The following is a 14,663-nucleotide window of genomic DNA, read 5'->3' as shown; positions in this document are numbered from 1 at the left end:
GTTCAAAAGCATCAATTCTTCGGCGCTCAGCCTTCTTCACAGTCCAACTCTCACATCCATATGTGACCACTGGAAAAACCATAGCCTTGACTAGACGAACCTTTGTTGGCAAAGTAATGTCTCTGCTTTTGAACATGCTATCTAGGTTGGTCATAACTTTCCTTCCAAGGAGTAAGCGTCTTTTAATTTCATGGCTGCAGTCACCATCTGTAGTGATTTTGGAGCCCAGAAAAATAAAGTCTGACACTGTTTCCACTGTTTGCCCATCTATTTCCCATGAAGTGGTGGGACCGGATGCCATGATCTTCATTTTCTGAATGTTGAGCTTTAAGCCAACTTTTTCACTCTCCACTTTCACTTTCATCAAGAGGCTTTTGAGTTCCTCTTCACTTTCACTTAAGGGTGGTGTCATCTGCATATCTGAGGTTATTGATATTTCTCCCGGCAATCTTGATTCCAGCTTGTGCTTCTTCCAGCCCAGCGTTTCTCATGATGTACTCTGCATATAAGTTAAATAATCAGGGTGACAATATACAACCTTGACGTACTCCTTTCCTGATTTGGAACCAGTCTGTTGTTACATGTCTGGCTCTAACTGTTGCTTCTTGACCTGCATACAGATTTCTCAGGAGGCAGGTCAGGTGGTCTGGTATTCCCATCTCTTTCAGAATTTTCCACAGTTTATTGTGATCCACACAGTCAAAGGCTTTGGCATAGTCAATAAAGCAGAAATAGATGTTTTTATGGAACTCTCTTGCTTTTTCCATGATCCAGCGGATGTTGGCAGTTTGATCTCTGGTTCCTCTGCCTTTTCTAAAACCAGCTTGAACATCTGGAAGTTCATGGTTCACATATTGCTGAAGCCTGGCTTGGAGAATTTTAAGCATTACTTTACTAGCGTGTGAGATGAGTGCAATTGTGAGGTAGTTTGAGCATTCTTTGGCATTGCCTTTCTTTGGGATTGGAATGAAAACCGACCTTTTCCAGTCCTGTGGCCACTGCTGAGTTTTCCAAATTTGCTGGCATATTGAGTGCAGCACTTTCACAGCATCATCTTTCAGGATTTGAAATAGCTCAACTAGAATTCCATCACCTCCACTAGCTTGGTTCATAGGGATGCTTTCTAAAGGCCCACTTGACTTCACATTCCAGGATGTCTGGCTCTAGGTGAGTGATCACACCATCATGATTATCTGGGTCGTGAAGCTCTTTTCTGTACAGTTCTTCTGTGTATTCTTGCCACCTCTTCTTAATATCTTCTGGTTCTGTCCATACCATTTCTGTCCTTTATCGAGCCCATCTTTGCATGAAATGTTCCCTTGGTATCTCTAATTTTCTTGAAGAGATCTCTAGTCTTTCCCATTCTGTTGTTTTCCTCTATTTCTTTGCACTGATCGCTGAGAAAGGCTTTCTTATCTCTCCTTGCTATTCTTTGGAACTCTGCTTTCAGATGCTTATATCTTTCCTTTTCTCCTTTGTTTTTCACTTCTCTTCTTTTCACACCATAATCACAGAAAACTAGCCAATCTGATCACACGGACCACAGCCTTGTCTAACTCAGTGAAACTAAGCCATGCTGTGTGGGACCACCCAAGACGGGAGGGTCATGGTGGAGAGGTCTGACAGAATGTGGTCCACTGGAAAAGGGAATGGCAAACCACTTCAGTATTCTTGCCTTGAAAACCTCATGAACGGTATGAAAAGGCAAAATGATAGGATACTGAAAGGGGAACTCCCCGGGCCAGTAGGTGCCCAATATGCTACTGGAGATCAGTGGAGAAATAACTCCAGAAAGAATGAAGGGATGGAGCCAAAGCAAAAACAATACCCAGTTGTGGATGTAACTGGTGATAGAAGCAAGGTCCAATGTTGTAAAGAGCAATATTGCAGAGGAACCTGGAATGTCAGGTCCATGAATCAAGGCAAATTGGAAGTGGTCCAACAGGAGATGGCAAGAGTGAACGTTGACATTCTAGGAATCAGCGAACTAAAATGGACTGGAATGGGGGAATTTAACTCAGATGACCATTATATCTACTACTATGGGCAGGAATCCCTTAGAAGAAATGGAGTAGCCATCATGGTCAACAAAAAAGTCCAAAATGGATGCAATCTCAAAAAAGACAGAATGATCTCTGTTAGTTTCCAAGGCAAACCAGTCAATATCACGGTAATCCAAGCCTATGCCCCAACCAGTAACACTGAAGAAGCTGAAGTTGAATGGTTCTATGAAGAACTACAAGACCTTTTAGAACTAACACCCAAAAAAGATGTCCTTTTCATTATAGGGGACTGGAATGCAAAAGTAGGAAGTCAAGAAACACCTGGAGTAGCAGGCAAATTTGGCCTTGGAGTACGGAATGAAGCAGGGCAAAGACTAATAGAGTTTTGCCAAGAGACCACACTGGTCATAACAAACAGCCTCTTCCAACAACACAAGAGAAGACTCTACACATGGACATCACCAGATGGCCAACACCAAAATCTGACTGATTATATTCTTTGCAGCCAAAGATGGAGAAGCTCTATACAGTCAGCAAAAACAAGACCAGGAGCTGACTGTGGCTCAGATCATGAACTCCTTATTGCCAAATTCAGACTTAAATTGAAGAAAGTGGGGAAAATCACTAGACCATTCAGGTATGACCTAAATCAAATCCCTTATGATTATACAGTGGAAGTGAGAAATAGATTTAAGGGACTAGATCTGATAGACAGAGTGCCTGATGAACTATGGACAGAGGTTCGTGACATTGTACAGGAGACAGGGATCAAGACCATCCCCGTGGAAAAGAAATGCAAAAAAGCAAAATGGCTGTCTGGGGAGGCCTTACAAACAGCTGTTAAAAGGACAGTATATATGAAAATAAAAACTTTACATATATGCTATGATTTTTTAATTTCATCATTTCTCATTAATTTAATTTGGGGTTTTTTTTGTGTGTATTAGAGAATTTTGCTTTTACATGCTGCTGCTGCTAAGTCGCTTCAGTCAAGTCCGACTGTGTGCGACCCCATAGATGGCAGCCCACCAGGCTCCCCCATCCCTGGGATTCTCCAGGCAAGAACACTGGAGTGGGTTGCCATTTCCTTCTCCAGTGCATGAAAGTGAAAAGTGAAAGTGAAGTCGCTCAGTCGTGTCCGACTCTTAGCGACCCCATGGACTGCAGCCTACCAGGCTCCCCTGTCCATGGGATTTTCCAGGCAAGAGTACTGGAGTGGAGCGCCATTGCCTTCTCCATTGCTTTTTACACAGTTATATATACATATTTGCAACACATATGTATGTGTATATATACACACACATACATTTTGCTGTATTTTATGCCTTTATTTTTTTTAATATTTTATGTTTTGCTCTTATATTTAAAAAGATTTCCCACTGCCAAGATAATATAAAATTTGATATATATTATTAATGGTGTTCTTTTTCATTTAAAACCTTACTCAACCTATATTAATTTTAGAAAGCGATGATAAACCAAGACACCATATTAAGAAGCAGAGACATCACTTTGCTGACAAAGGTCCATATAGTCGAAGCTATGTTTTTTCCAGTAGTTATACACAGATGTGAGAGCTGAACCATAAAAAATGCTGAGCGCTGAAGAATTGATGTTTTCGAACTGTGGTGTTGGAGAAGACTCTTGAGGGTCCCTTGGACTGTAAGGAGATCAAACCAGTAATCCTAAAGGAAATCAACCCTGAATATTCATTGGAAAGACTGATACTGAAGCTGAAGCTCCAATACTTTGGCCACCTGATCCGAAGAGCCAACTTATTGGAAAAGACTCTGGTCCTGGGAAAGATTGAAGGCAAAAGGAGAAGGAGATGGCAGAGGATGAGATGGCTAGATAGTATCACCAACACAATGGACAAGAATTTGAGCAAACTCTGAGAGATAGTGGAGGCCAGAGGAGCCTGGTGTGCTGCAGTTCATGGGGTTGCAAAGAGTCAGACATGACTTAGCGACTGAACAACAAAACATGTAGTGCAATAGAAACCATTTTCCAGATACCTAGCAGTTTTATCCTCAAAACATTTATTAAGAAAGCAGCAATTCTTTGTAGCTGTATTTGTCATATTTCTTATCTTTATAATAGAATTCTGCTTTTGGAATTCCTAATTCATTTCATTGGTCTGTTCTTTATATTTGTCCTGGTGTCAAGAAGGCTCAAAATTAGTACCAATATGTTAAAATTTGTAGAGTCTGTCCTCCTAATTTATCTTCTAACTTGTACTTTTCTGGTTATTTTCATATATTCATGCCTTCCAGATGAATTTGAAATATAGTAATATAATTAATATAGTCAATATAATTTAAATAATATGTGACAAGCCTCTCCATAGATACAAGACAGATAGTTGAACAAAATTCAACTGCATTGACGATTTAAAGTTACTCAATAGTATAAGAAATGTGTATGTTTTATTAATAACCTCAGGTCAAAGCCAAACCCACCATATGGGAGAACTATATAGGCATTCCCTTTGAATTCAAGGAGATAATGACTTTTACTGCCTGCTTACTATTTAAGTTTTGTTTTCTACCACACTTTTCATGTTTCAGTGTTTGGTAGGGCTTTTGGCTTGTGATTTCCTGGCTATTGTATCCTGATAATTTTTCCCTATGAACTTTCATATCAACTCATCCATGTTCACAAAAGATCTTGGTGTTTTTATGGGAATTGTGTTGAATTTATAAATTAACTTAGGGAAACTGACATCAAAATAATATTGACATTCTATCTAAGAATAAGAAATACATATCTTCCATTTATTCACATCTAGGCTTGTGTCTTACAGGAATACTTTAATGTTTCCCTTCTACAGGCTTTATACAATCCTTTTCAAGTTTCTTCCTAAGTAGTTTATTCTCTTTCGTGATATTGCATATCATTTGCTCTACCATTGTATATGAAGGCTGTTTGTGATTTGTGTATGTGAAGGCTATTCTGCATTTCTCTGTGTTAATCTTTTATCCTCTCACCATAGTGAATTCTTACATTGTCTCAGTTAAGATTTATCATTGCATCTCTAAACACAGTCTTAATCCTAAACTAACCTTAATTCTAATCCAACCTTTGACACTAAAACTCAATTTAACCTTAAATCTAACCTTAATTTTTTTAAAGGTACATTTTGTCATTTTTAAAAATTTTTATTTATTTATTTATTTTAGCAGTGCTGGGTCTTTGCTGCTGTGCACAGCTTTCTCTACCTATGGCAAGCAGGGGCTACTCTTCATTGTGGTGCTCAGGGCATCTCTTGTTGCAGAGTGCAAGCCCTAGGCACATGGGCTTCAGTAGTCTCATCACGCGGGCTCAGTAGCTGTGGTGCACAGGCTTAGTTGCTCCACTTAGTTGCACAGGCATATGGAATTTTCCCAGACCAGGGATCAAACCTGTGTCCCTTGCATTAGCAGGCAGATTCTTATCCACTTTATGACCAAGGATGTCCTAACCTTAATTCTAACCCTAGGCCTAACCTGAAAATGAAAGTGAAAGTCACTCAGTTGTGTCCGACTCTTTGCGATCCCATGGATTATACAGTCTGTGGAATTCTCTAGGCCAGAATACTGGAGTGGGTAGCCTTTCCCTTCTCCAGGGTTTCTTCCCAACCCAGGGATCGAACCCAGGTCTCCCATACTGCAGGCTGATTCTTTACCAGCTGAGCCACAAGGGAAGCAGCCTTAAACCTAACCCTAATGCTGAACCAAACTTTAACCCTAAACTTTTACCACCCTAGCACTAACACTAACCCTATACCTAATGGTAACTAACATTAACCCAAAAGTTAAAGCTGTCATTAACTCTAAATTTCATTCCTACCCCTAATCATAAATCTAACTATAACCCTGACCCTGATTCCAGCCTAATTTAACTTGACCTGAATCCTAACCCTAATTCAAACTTGGAACCTACCACTCACAGTAGATGAAACATTGCCTTCCTGGAACTTCCCTTTTCAATGAGGGCACATGAGTACTATCCCTGGTCAGAACTGAGATCCCACATGCTGCCGGGCCACTAAGCCTATGTGCTACAAGTAGAGAAAGCCCTCACTCTGCAACGAAGACCTAGGGCAGCAAAAGAAAGAGAAACATAACCTTCCCTCAAACTGAGTCCTAATCCTAAAGCTCTCTCTAATCCCTGGCCTTAACAGGCACTCCACCCCCAAAATTACCTTAATCCTAACAGTAGCTTCCTCACTCTCGCGTGAGTCTAACATTACCTCTAGTAGTGACCACAGCCTACCCCTAACCCTAACCCTAAGCAGCCAACCATTCTAAATCCTGAGACTAACTAAGGCTGAATGTTTGTGTGCCCCCCAAACCCACATGTTGAAGGGCCAACTTCCACTGTGGCTGTATTTAGAGATGGGCCTTTACAGACGTAGTGAAGGTTAATAAAAGTTAAAGTGTTACTCTTGTCTGACTCTTTGCAACCCCTTAAATTGTAGCCCGCCAGGCTCCTCTGTCCATGGAATTCTCCAGTCAAGAATTCTACAGTGGGTTGCTATGCCCTCTTCCAGGGAATCTTCCTGACCCAGGGATCGAACCCATACCTCCTGCATTGCAGGCAGATTCTTTACCATCTGAGCCACCAGGGAAGCCCGAGGGTTAATAACATTATAAATAAATACGTGTGGGCCCTGTTCCAGTAGAACTACAGCTAAAACAAACTCCAATCCTAAAGTTAACTTAACCCCAAGCCCAGTGCCACCTCTAGCACTAAATTTATCCTTAAACCTAATACTATTCCAACAGGAAACTTAACTCTTTTACTCTCAATTTTGATTTGAATAAATAATCCAACTCAAATCTCTGTCACTATGTTTATATTCCACTATGTCATGAGATGAAAAGACCCGTGCTGATAGGCACATTTCCCCCTAACTTGCTATGAATGTTGAAATTCTAAGTAGAAGCCACATATTGGTTTTCAGAGAGACTGGTACCCCTTATAGGAAGGTTCCCTGTGTGATACTCTGATCCCGTTACCAGATCCTTGTGTGATCTTTCTCTGGAACCCCTGCCAGCGTGCACACAGAGCTGACCTGAGTTTTGAGGACTGATTCATATGAATCAAAATCTAACAGGTAAATGTAAAAATCAAATCACTGGCCTATTAATTTACTGGGTTCCGTTTTTCAGTGGGGTCACCCATTTACTAGTGATTGGAATAGTCCTGGCTACCATTCATGAGACCATTGCTAAAAAGTGTCTTTGGAAGACTGCTCTATGTGGCCGCTGCCCCACTGTTTTGATTCTTGCATTCAGATGTCCCTTGAACTTGAGGCAAGGGTCCCCACAGCCGAGGAGATGCCAATTAGCCCCAGCCAATGAGAGACTGAATATACAGACAATGGCCAGGCCATTTATAAAAACTGATCTCTGACCCATAAGCCACAGGGGTCAGCCCAGGGAACCAACCCCTTCTCTACAGCAGCCAGCCCAGGAAGTCGGCTGCTGTTAAGTCGGACCTGCAGGAAGCCAGCCTACTGTCTCTAAGGACAACCCAGGAAGCTAAACAATAACCCCTGTAATGATTGGCCCCCAAATGGCCAGCACTTTGTCAATAACTGACAGCTTCCCCAGTTGCTGTCCCTACTTTCAACTCAGGACCAAGCAGAGAAAGCCAAGCACGTGCGCCCTCCCCCAAACCAAGCACATGAGATGCCCCCTTCCAGTGACGGTGCCTCTAGCTTCCCCAGGCCCCCAGCTGCCACCGGGGCACACCTGCACCCCTTTCTCCCCCAGGAGGCTTGCCCACTCCCCTGCTGGCCCATGAGTCTCTGCCAGACCAAGTGATGAGGGCGACTTCCTCAGTACAGGCAGCTCTGAACACACACTTCTGCCCTCCTCTTCTGGTTGGTATTTAGGTATTTGCACCCCAGTCAAGGTCTTGCCATCTTCCCAGCCAACAAGAGCCTCGGGCAATGGCACGAGCCCAGTCCCTGGCCAGGGGTTCCTGGGACAGATTTTCTCCTTGACTAAAGGCTTCAGGGTGGGCACACCCTCACTGCCTTGGGTGTAGCCCTGTGAGCACTGAGGCTTGAGTGATGCATCCTAGGGGCTGAATCAGACACCCGTCAGACAGGCTGCCAGTACCAGATTTTTGTTGCTGAAACTCTTCCAAGACTCTGGAAAGACCGTGCCTCTCCTATGAACACTTACTTATTTCCAGACAAGACCTGAATCACCCTGACAGCCTCATGTCCCCAGGCCTCCGCTCCACTCTGGCCTCTAACTCCATCATCCTCTCTCCTGTCCCTTCCAGCCTGTGTTGCCCGTCACTAGCTTCAGTCCCGAAACTCATGGGGTTTTCAGATCCCTGAGCTGCTCCTTGCCCTGGCCTCTCACCTCCACGTCCAGCCTGCCATTCAGACTAAGCCTCTTTCAGCTCTCTGGTCCTCTCAGTTCCACATGGGGTCATGACAGCCAGCTGGTGTAGCCCATGCTGCTTTGGGGAGGAATCCAGCCTGCCTGACTTCAGGGCGAGAGCAGGAGAGTGGAGAGTTTCTGTCCTGCTTTCTTCACTTGGGAAATGTATGGAATGCTTGGTGGCATGTTTTTGACCCTGGTAAACTGAGGGCAGAGTGATGGGGTGGTGTGGGGAAAGTGGGTTTGGGGCCATGACTGCACAGCACTGTGATGGGGACCTTTGCATCATGCCCCTTCTCCACCTGCAGCATCATTCTCCTGTTTGCTCAGCTCAGTGAAGATTTAAACAGAACAGATGGTCGGCTCGTTCAGATTTGATTTCTGGAATATTCTGTCCTTTTGCAGGCCAGAAGGGTATTTTTCCCCCAAGCAAAAGTAAAAAGCATAGTCTGCCAACTGACCTTGGGGGAGGAGAGAACAGGGCACAGCTCTGGCAAACCAGGCAGAGGGGTGGGTGTGGGACATAAGGAGCTGCCCTCACCCCATGCTGCATCTTGTCTCTGGGCTGCCTCCATCAAGACCCTGTGCTGAAATGCTGGGCATCTGTGCAAGGCTCTCAGGGAAGGTGTCATGGGGTTGACAACACTGGCTTCATGGTCTCATAGCAGCCTGCCCAGTGCCCTGCCAGTCAGGCCAGCTCAGGTTGGTGATATTTATTGTAGAAATCTGGAGAAAAATGAAAAGCACCTGCAAAAATAGGCTAGAAACCACCTATAATCCCAACAGCCAGACACAAGCACCCTTAACATTTTGGTATCTCCTCCCATCTTTTTCTACACAGGAGACACATAGACAGCACACATTATTCTGTCATATCAAATGTAGACCCCCCCACCCCCCGGCTCCGGCTCTACCCTCTCGTACTGTTCCTGATCCATCTCACTGGCCCAAGGTCTTGCCTGGGCTTCTGGGAGGGAAGCTGTGGGGGGTACCTGCAGTGGCTGGAGGACCCTCAGAGATGGGATGGCAGACCTAGGAACACCAACCATCCTACCTGGGATCAAAACAGAGCTTCTAGAAGATACTGCGGCATTCTTGAGCATGTGGGCTGAGCACACTTACTGGTGTGGGCAAAGCTTCATCCCTTCTGGGGTTCAGGAGGGGGCGGTAAGATCACCCAACACCCATGCTCACCTCTAGGACCACACACACCTACGTGACCTGCTGTCTGGGCGAGCTCTGGGTTTCCACTCCACACGGCTGGTGAGGGGTCTCGGTGAATAGGGGCCAGACCCAGCTGCTCCTGGCTTGGAGGAGCACTGCAGTGACCACTAAGGAAGGGTCAACAGCCCACACATCATCTCACAGCACACACCTTTCTGAGATAAATGGTGCTCACGTGAGTCCACCTCTGCCCGCAGACTCGTGAGGCCGAACACCAGCTCACAAGCCATTAGGGAAACACTCAGGTTAGGCCTTCATTTAGAATCAGGAGGAGGTTCATTGAATCAGATTGGGCTGAGAAGTGGGTCTCTCCTAGTACTTCAGACACACATTTGTTGATGTGCTCCCTCCCAATAGTCAGTGTAACTCTGGTTTTAGCCTATGCACAATATAAAACAGAGGCTTCCCCAATGGCTCAGCGGGTAAAAAATCTGCCTGCAATGCAGGAGACACAGGAGACATGGATTCAATCCTTGGGTCGGGAAGGTCCCCTGGAGAAGGAAATGACAACCCACTCCAGTATTCTTGCCTGGAAAATCCCATAGACAGAAGAGCCTGGTGGGCTACAGTCCATGAGGTTGCAAAGAGTCAGACACAACTGAGCACATAAACTCATTATTCATTAATATAAAACAATGAAACCTTACAAATATTTAAAAAGTGGCAGAGGGACTTCCCTGCTGGTACAGTGGATAAGAATCTGCCTGCCAATGCAGGGGGCACAGGTTTGATCCCTGGTCCGGAAAAATTCCACATGCCAAGGAACAACTAAGCCCATGTCCCACAACTACTGAGCCTGTGTGCTGCCACTACTGAAGTCTGTGCGCGCTAGAGCCCATGCTCTGCAATAAGAGAAGCCACCACCACGAGAAACCTGTGCACGACAATGAACAGTAACTAGAGAAAGTCTGCATGCAGCAACAAGGACTGATTAATTAATTTTTAAAAAGTAGCAAAGTATCTGGAACATATAAAGAACTCCTACAACTCAATAATCAAAGACAAATAACTCAATTTAAAAATAGGCAAAAGGAACTTCCCTGGTAGACCAGTAATCAACACTGCACTCTTCTACTGCAGGTGGTGCTGGTTTGATCCCTGTTCAGGGAACTACAATCCTGTATGTTATGTAGTACAGCCAAAAAAAAAAAAAAGGACCAAAAACTTGAACAAACATTTCTGCAAACAAAGTACATGAATGGCCATAAGCACATGAAAGACCCAATATTACCAGTCATGAGGGAAATGCAAATCAAAACCTCAGTGAGACACCACTTCATACTCTTCATGATGGCTGTTTAAAAAAAAAACAGAAAATAACAAACGTTGGGGTTTCCCTGGTGGTCCAGTGGTTAAGAATCTGCCTTGCAATGCAAGGGACACTGCACTGGGTTTGATCACTGGTCTGGGAAGATCCCACGTGCTGCGGGGCAACTGAGCCCATGTGCCACAACTAATGAGTCTGCACTCTGAAGCCTGTGAGCTGCAACTTCTGAGCCACACACCACAGCTGCTGGAGCCTGTGTGCCCGGAGCCTGTGCTCCACAAGAGAAGCCACAGCAACGAGAGGCCCAAGCACTGCAACTAGAGGAGCTCCCGCTCAGCACAACTAGAGAAAGCCCGTGAGCAGCAAGATCTAGACGCCAAAAATCAAATAAATAAATATTCCAAAAAAAAATTCTGGGACTTCCCTGGTGGTCCAGTGGCTAAGATTCTGAGCTGCCAATGCAGGGGACCCAGGTTTGATCCCTTGTCAGGGAACTAGATCCCACATGCAGCAACTAAGAACCAGCGCAACCAAATAAATAAATAAATATTAAAAAAGAAAAATTTTCAAGTGTCTGAGCTACTGTGTGAAAAAAAAAAGAAAAGAAAATAACAGATGTTGGCAAGGATGAGGAGAAACTAGAACCCTTATACGCATTGGTGGTGGGAATGTAAACTGGTGCAGTCACTTTGGAACCATTAATGGTTCCTCAAGAAAGTTAAACTTAGAGTTACTGTTTGACCCAGCAATTCCACGCCTAGGTACATATGAAGAGAACTGAAAACCTATGTCCACAGAAAAACTTGTGCACAATTATTCATAATAGTCAACCAAATGTCCATCAACTGACTAACAGATGAACAAAATGTGGTATATGCTAACAATAGAATATTATTTGTCTGTAAAAGAATAAAGTACTGGAACTTCCCGGGTGGTCCAGTGGCTAAGACTTTGTGCTTCGAATGTAGGGGGACTGGGTTCAATTCCTGATCAAGGAAATAGATCCCACATGCAGCAACTAAGACCCCATGCAGCCAAATAAATAAATATTTTTAATTAAAAAAAAAAAGAATGAAGTACTGACACATGATACAATGTTACAATATGGGTAAATTTTGAAGACATTATGCTCAGTGAAAGAAACCAGTCAAATGAGATTAGATAGTGTATAATTCCATTTGTGTGAACTGTCTAGAATAAGCCAGATCTATAGACACAAAAATGGCAGGGCTTCCCTGGTGGCTCAGAGGGTAGAGCGTCTGCCTGCAATGCAGGAGACCCAGGTTAGATCCCTGGGTCGGGAAGATCCCCTGGAGAAGGAAATGGCAAACTGCTCCAGTACTCTTGCCTGGAAAATCCCATGGATGGAAAAGCCTGGTGGGCTACAGTCCATGGGGTCGCAAAGAGTTGGACACGACTGAGTGACTTCACTTCACTTATAGACACAAAAAGTAGGTTAGCGGTTGCCAGAGGCTGGGGAGAAGGGAATGGGTGTGACTGCTAGTGGGTGGCAGCTTCTCTTTGGTGTGATGAGAAGTTCTAATATTAGATGATGGCGCTGGCTGGTTGTGCAACCTTGTGAATATAGTAAAAACCACTGAATTGCCCAAATCAAAATGGTGAGTTTTGCAGTGTGTGAATTATACATCAATAAAAATAAGTGGCAGAAGTGTATGCAAGGTTAATTGAAAGAATTAAGTCTAAGCATTTTTTGAGGGGAGACCAATATAACTTCAAATTAAAAAAAAAAAAGGCTACCTTAATGGTTCTGTTTCCTCATCTGCCAAATGGAGATCACCTTTTCTGCTCCTGGGGTTGTGAAGGGACCATACACACTGAGGGAAGCCACCGACCAAGCCACATACAAGGTGTTCCTGCCCCTGCGTCTGGATAAGGCTCACCCCTGCGTGCTGGGCCTCTTCCCCACAGCCTCATATAGTCTTCCAAACAGCCTGAGAAGGAGGTTCTAGCAGACTCACTCTGCTGATCGGAAGACATGAGGAGGGTTTCCATGCCCGGGGTCCACAATTCTAACAGAAAGAGCCGAGCTTGATGCCGCTCTATGGGACTTCGGGGTGGATGCTTCAGACCCTGACCTCAGTGTCATCTCAGGGAATGGCCCTCAGGGCCAGTAGGTTTGTTTTGTGGGAACATGGCCCTTCTGGGCATCAAAACTCTTTTTCGTGACCATGTCCCATCCTACGTGGGAAACCTCAGCAGGTCAAAGCACAAAACTGCGAGAGCAGCCCCTTCTGTGGAAGACAGCCAGCCCTCCTGAGAGAGGAGGGGCTCAGGGGCTCTTGGGACTGAGCCCCCTCTTGGCAAACCCTCTCCAGACCCAAGCTTAGGTTTGTTTTCATTTTTTCACTGATGGGGGCTTTCCCTGTCAGGATGCCACTCAGCAAACACCTCCTATCCTTGGTCAGTGAGTGGTCCCTGCGTGCCCCACCAGGGCCAGCCCTGCACTGGAGCCACAGCTTCAGTGGTGAGCAGAGCAGTGTCCAATCAAAGCCACCATGACCAGCCCTGAGGACTGACTCGAGCAAACAATAATAAAACCAATGAAATGTTTGCAGGTGACCGGGGTGCTGCATGAGAGGTGTACTGTTGCATGATGGTTGTTTCATGACAAGGTGCTCCGCAGAAGGGGGCCAAGGGGGTGGGGCATGAGGGGTTCTCAAGGAATAAAGAACATGTAGGAGAGGACCTGAGGAAGGAGGCTCAAGCAGGTGAAGAGAGGCAATGGGGACACTCTTCCCAGAGGTAGACGCATGGGCAAAGGTCCCAAGAAAGGAGGGGGCTGGGGTCCTGCTGCCTGAAAGAGCTCTGAGCTTGTGGTGGGGGTAATTCTGGAAGTTCTATCTGATTAGGATTTGCCCTCTTCCTAAGAGCAGTGGGGGGCGGTGGGGGGTTTCAAACTAGGCAGCGTTCTCCACAGACAACTGGTAGCCACAGGGAATGAGACCGCAGCAGGTTAGAATTTGAGAGAAGGTGGAAGTCCAGGGTGATGGCTGATAAGTGTGCTGATCTCAATGTTACTTAAAGGTGGAGCCAGTTTGCCTTGATGGGAGCCACAAATAATGAATGGAGGTGAAGCTAGGCTGCAGGATTATGGTGTGAGCCTTGGGGCAGGCGCATGCCCTAAGACAAGAACACTGGAAGGAAGGAGCCAGCTTAGCCATCAGCACTGGGGAGAGACTCTGGAGTATGCCATGTGGGGGCTTTGGGGGTGGGCCTCAGGTCTGGGTTCCGAATCAAGCTGCTCTTGCAGGTCAGGAGCAGACAGACACAGACCTGCATGGTGGGGAGGTTACCCCACCCACCTCCAGGAGAGGAGAGGTGTGACAAGGGGAAGCCTCATTAAGTTCTGAGCCCTTCCATGACACAGCCAGAACTACAGCAAACAGGTCGACCTCTGTCCACGCCAGCGGGTCACAATTAAGCAAGGATGCCCCCAAAATCAGAGTGCCCCAGGAAGAGGAAGGGAGCAGCTGTCAGAGCAGAGAGGCCACCTATCAAGAGAGGAGAAGGTCTGAGACTGGTGAAGGGCTGGGAGGGGAGGGGCTGGAGAGCTGGTTCGAAGGGCTCAGGGGCAGGGGGGTGGGGAGGACCCAAGGGGCTGGGGAGGGGATCTGCTCGTCAGAGCGGGTAGAGGTGTGTCCACTCTGGCTTTCCCTGGGTTGGCTTCCTGTAGAAGCCCAGGCACAGGGATGCCCTCCCAGACTCTGGAAGGCCCTGGCTCCCAGCATCCCAGAAGTAGGGTTCTCAGGGCCTGGGATGGCCACA

This window comes from Bos taurus, chromosome 4 (genome assembly GCF_002263795.3).
Source record: "Bos taurus isolate L1 Dominette 01449 registration number 42190680 breed Hereford chromosome 4, ARS-UCD2.0, whole genome shotgun sequence".
Taxonomy (NCBI): Eukaryota; Metazoa; Chordata; class Mammalia; order Artiodactyla; family Bovidae; genus Bos; species Bos taurus.
This window is presented reverse-complemented; position numbering follows the sequence as displayed.